This window comes from Notothenia rossii (assembly GCF_949606895.1).
Source record: "Notothenia rossii genome assembly, chromosome: 6".
Classification (NCBI taxonomy): Eukaryota; Metazoa; Chordata; class Actinopteri; order Perciformes; family Nototheniidae; genus Notothenia; species Notothenia rossii.
The window spans coordinates 67,547,337-67,552,977 of NC_136909.1; the positions used below are offsets into that span (position 1 = coordinate 67,547,337).

Consider the following 5,641-nt stretch of genomic DNA (forward strand, 5'->3'; position numbering starts at 1 on the left):
AAGAACTGGCCAAGAATGAACCCCGCAGGATCCGGAGCGGATTCTACCCAAATCCTTCATGCCCTGTCAGGTCAGGGCTCCCTCCTGGGTGAACACGAAAAGCTCATCCGAGCGTTGGTTGATAGTAACCGTTCCATGGCTCATCATGTCTCTGAGTTGGCGTGCCAGATCTCCGCTCTCACTACCTCAACGGTAGCATCTCAGGCCACTCCCAGTCCAGCTTCTTTGCTCTCTCCTCACCAGGATTTTCCTATCACCGATCTTGAGCCATTTCACGGAGAGGTGGAGAAATGCAGAGGTTTTTTGTTTCAATGTAACAAGGTTTTTCGCCAGCGTCCTGTTGCATTTGTTGCAGAAGCAACGAGGATCAATTTTGTTTTGGGTTTGCTCCGCGGGAGAGCTTTAACCTGGGCAGAGGCTTTAAACTCTTCGGTGAATTTTGACACTCTACGTTTTGAGAGCTTCTCTGATCGGTTCTCAGCTGTTTTTGATCATCCCAACCCCTCTAGCTCCGCAGAGAATAAGCTGCTTAGCCTGCAACAAGGAAGCTGGACAGTGGTTGATTACTCCATTGAGTTTCACACACTCGCTGCAGAGGCTCGATGGGAAGAGGCGGCTCTCAAGGCGGTGTTTTTGAGAGAATTAAGGGACCAGCTTCGGGACAAATTGGCAGCACGAGACGTTCCAGCGGATCTCACAGAGCTGATTTCCTTAGTGTCTCGTTTGGACTGTCGTCTGCGGGAGCGCTGAGCTGAGCGGACACGGAGGGATTCACCAGCCTCACTCAGTAAGCCCAGTTTTTCCTCCTACTCTGCTCACTCTGTGTCTAGACCTCCCTCTTTCCACCCGTCGTCCAGCGTGCGCACGAGTCCACAGCAATCATCTCTACCCCCATCCTTGAGTCGTTTTCTAATTCCCGCCAAGCTCTGTGTTAATTTTATGACATTGCCTCTCCAGGCTCTCATTGAATCTGGTGCGGAGGATAGCTTTTTGGACCGTGAGCTAGCTGAATAACTGGGAATCTGCCTGGAGCCTCTAGAGCAGGGGTAGCCAACGCGGTGCCCGCGGGCACTAAGTCGCCTGCAGGGGGGAAATTGGTAGCCCGCGTGCATGTTCTAAAAATAGCACAAGTCACCATGGAGCTCCGTCTAAAAAAATTATTGAATACATTTTTAATTTTTAAAATGACCATATTGAATATAACATTTTAAAAGCACACATTTTGTATGTACATATGTAAGTGAAATGGAGATTTGGTGCGTGAAATTGAACTCTGACCCCAGATAGGTTCAGAGTTGAACTCCACGCACCAAATCTCCGTTCCATCTTTAGCTGAGACAAGCTAGCATGAGCAGCTACGATCATGGGCCTCATCACCACACCGCAAACACACTGCCACTGACGTTCAACCAGAAAACATCAGCAGTTAGCTGTTAGCAGTTAGCAAACAGAGATCACAGCTCCTCATATCTTTTCAGAAACTGGACAAAAGTTAAACAAGTACAAACTACAGACTGTCTGTGTCATGGTGAATACAGTCACTGGTTTATTTATGTCTGTAGGCCGTTGTTATGAGTGTGGAATGAGCATATACAACGTTAGCTTAGCCTGGTCGACCCAATCTCCATTCAGAAAACAAGCATTTAAAAAGGTTTTTCGCCTGCCGTCTTGTCTGCAGACTTGTCAAGCATTAATTCATGGTTTTTACTAAACGGTATCAGTATGTTGTTACTTCGGCATCATTTAGAAACGTGTATTACAATTTAATCACGGTAAAATATGTTCATTTTGTTGTAGTTGTATCTCCCGAGCCAACGCGTCTTGTTTGAATGATGCGAGTAAACACAGCTGGCAGCAGCGGTGAAACTCGAGCGATTAGAGCAAAGTCGCGTCCGGTGTGAACGCAGCATTACAACGACCCCTGATAGATCTCGCGAGAATGAGAAATATAGATACATTTTCATAACAAAACAATGGGGTTGCTATAGCAATGGTAAATCATTGTTAATAATTATTGTGAGGAATAATTAACATTAACATGTGATTAGACAGTCCTTCACATACAGTAAATTAATATGTATTCTGATTATTATTAATAATAATATTATCATTAAAGGTGAACCGTGCAATTATGTTATTCAGGAAGTTTGTATCAAACAAGTAGCCCTTTGTATTACTCAGTACCCTTGAAGTAGCCCTCGGTGACAAAAAGGTTGGTGACCCCTGCTCTAGAGGAACCGTTAACTGCCTATGCTCTAAATGGACAAATCTCCTCAGTCACAGCACAGTCACCCCTTGTGACTTTAATCACCTCGGGAAACCACCGTAAACTTATCCAATTAAAGGTAATATCCTCTCCTTCCACACCTCTGGTTTTGGGTTACCCGTGGCTACTTACTCACAACCCACACATTGATTGGAATAAGGGAAGGATTATTGAATGGGATCAGCACTTTCTCGCTAACTGCCTGTGTTCTGCCAGAACTTCAACTTCTGTTTCCCCAAATCCTGTTGTCTGCTCTGATGCATCTGTAGATTTGACTGGTGTTCCTGCTACTTACCACGACCTGTGTCGGGTCTTCAGCAAAGAGAGGGCTCTCTCTCTTCCTCCCCACCGACCCTATGACTGCCCAATTGATCTGCTCCCTGGAGCTCCTCTAACCCTCCAGCCGCCTCTACAATCCTGTGGGTGCCGGGTTCTTCTTTGTAGGCAAGAAGGATAAGTCACTACGACCTTGCATAGACTTTCGGGGGGTAAACAATATCACGGTTAAGAACAAGTACCCATTACCCCTTCTCACCTCAGCTTTTGAACCTCTCCAAGAGGCAACCCTGTTCACCAAGCTTGACCTTCGAAACGCCTATCATCTGATCCGCATCCGCCAGGGGGATGAATGGAAGACAGCGTTTAACGCTCCATTGGGCCATTTTGAATATCTGGTCATGCCTTTTGGTCTCACTAACGCACTAATTTAGCAGTTGAACATAAAAGTCAACTGAGGGTCACTTGCAATGACAGTGTTGTGTCTAATTGTAAGCTTGTCACTCAGAGTAACCTGTGCCCCCCCACACTGGGGTGCCGCGAGCACTGTCCAAGTGTGCCGCAAAAAAACGTATTTTTATGTTCCACATTTTTTTCTCACTTAATAAACTTCACTTCATATACACTTTATTTTATTAGATGTACAATGAAGTTCATAAGCTAGTAAAACATATATTGCTCAGATTTAGAAATATTAAACAGCTTAAATTCTCATGATTTACGTCAGCCGTCATTGTTTACGCTGTGCAGAGCAGCTTTTTATCCTCGCGCCAAATAATTTCAAGACGGATCGTTACGTAGTGACAATAAATAAAGAGGCACCCCAGCCCTCAACAACACAGGCAGGGATGACAGAACATGATGGAACAGCAGTGCAAAAGAAGTCTAAAATAACATTAATATCAGCCACAAGTTTAAACAGCAGAGCTCAGGATGAACTCGCAGAGCTATCTATGGACCGCTCCCTGAAACTGAAGCACGGGGAACTACGTCTGGATATATTTTGGCTGCTTGTGGGACACGAGTATCCATCCCTCTCAGAGAGTGCCATCAAGGTGCTTTTACAGTTTCCAACCTCCTACTTGTGCGATCTGGCGTTTTCCTCACTCGCATATGTCAAAAACAAGACCCGGACCCGGCTGTCAGTGGAGCAGGACCTCCGCGTTGCGCTGTCCACTATCCCCCCACGCATCAAGAGACTCTGCTCACAAAAGCAGGCACAAGTGTCGCACTAGCACCGTGTAACGGTCTGAGAAATGTTTATGTTTGGATGTTAATTTGTGTGCCTTTCTTATAAATTTATGATTTATGATTTTGTCAATCAGTATTATCTCGATAGCGAAATGCAGAATGTTTCAAATTTGGGATGTGGTTGATGAGTCACATGACCACAGTCAGGTCAGAGGGCATTGTTTCATCCCTCCAATTCTATTAAGTTATTTAATCTAAGTGATCATAGGCTTGCCTCTTTTGAAATCCAAATGTCAAATAATAACTGTATTGATATGTATTCGTGTTTTTACAAAGGTAGGCCTACTATTTTCAGCCAAAACAAAAGAGCATACTTAGTAGGCCTGTTTATAATATTGAATTCATCATAGAAATGGTGCTGACATTTTTAGTCTGGTTCTTGTTATTATGTGTGAATACATTATTTGTTCTATAAAATGTTCTATTCAATTAAATACACATTTGAAAACCAATTTATGGTGTATTTATGGTTTTTAGTTTAAGCTCTGAAGTGGTTTTTAAATCTACAAAAAGTTGGGGTGCCTTGGGGTCGAGAAATATTTTCAGGGGTGCCTTGGTAAAAAAAAGGTTGGGAAACAATGGTGTAAATACCAGTGATGCAAACACAGGTATGGTGAAAAAAGAGAGAACTATTCGAAGCAGAAAAAAAACTGCGTAATATACCATCTGACAATGGCCTGTGCTATAATCCTTCAATTAACTGGCTGTTCTTTATAATTTACTCAGATCAATAGGAGACAGAGATGTTAAGTTATGAATCAACGGTTTTTATTATTATTTACAGCAGGGGTGGGGAACCTTTTTCCTTTCAATTTGTACAACATCCTCCGAGGGCCGTACAAATTATTGAACTCAACCTCTGCTTAAAAAAACTAAAATCACAGCCCATTAATTTGGCCTTTCTTTAATGCTGTGCAAAGAAAAAGCAACCTCTTAATCCAGATATCTCACCATGACTCATGTTTGACGCATGCATGCATGCATGCATGCATTCAAGTGCACGGTTGTGGCATGACCACCAAAACAGAAAGATATGGACACAAGATGTGTGCAAATGTATTTAGTATCCTATCCATGTGAACATGATTTAAGTGGGGGGGGACCTAACCTCCTCTCGGGGGCATGCTCACCCGGGAAGATTTTTTTTAAAATATTGAAGTTAAAAGCATCAATCTGGTGCAACATGAGGAGATCTATGGATACATCTTTCAACACCCATATGAAACAGAACTGTAAGCAGATTTTTCTTTTTGTATATTTTACAAATCACTCCCCTTTCAAACTCTATTGTTATTAACAACTTTTTTTTGTTACTGTCATATAGTATTTTATACCTGTTAATAATTTAGTCTCTAATGTCTCATTAATAACTATAATGATCATATCAAGGTGTGGCCTAACCTCACTGAGCTGAGGTTATTTGAGCCTCTCAGGAGAGAGCTCTCTTCCACCTGGTTGTAGAAAAGCTCTTTAAATTCGTTAGCATAGCTAGCTAACCAGATGCTAATAACAACAGATCGTCACTGTGCTTACAACTAAAGACACAGCCTCGCAAACACTGTGGCATGTGTACGGCTCCTTATGGGTACTCTAATATTTGAAGAGCTGGAGCGGCATTCCGATGCTCTCCGTTACTCCTTTCAGACGAGACATAACCACGTGAAGACCTATGGTGAATACACGTTACGCTCGTGTTGTGTTCAATGAACCTGTCCTTGGCCTGGAAAAACAGGCACTCGCTTGTTTAATTATTTTGCGATCTAGATTTCTTCTTCTTTTTTGAAGTGAGAAGTTGTCCGTCCGTCAGTCAGTCGGACGGACTGCCCCCCCCCCAAAACGGAAACTCTT

The 5,641-nt window shown here is 43.1% G+C and overlaps 1 long non-coding RNA gene across 1 annotated transcript; it reads left to right on the forward strand.

The window, feature by feature from the left end:
• Nucleotides 1–647: 647 nt before the first annotated feature.
• On the forward strand, nt 648–4,245 carry LOC307045391. The gene is made up of 2 exons (XR_013809903.1): nt 648–787; nt 2,536–4,245. It is a non-coding gene; the product is annotated as an uncharacterized lncRNA (long non-coding RNA).
• The last annotated feature ends 1,396 nt before the right edge of the window (nt 4,246–5,641 follow it).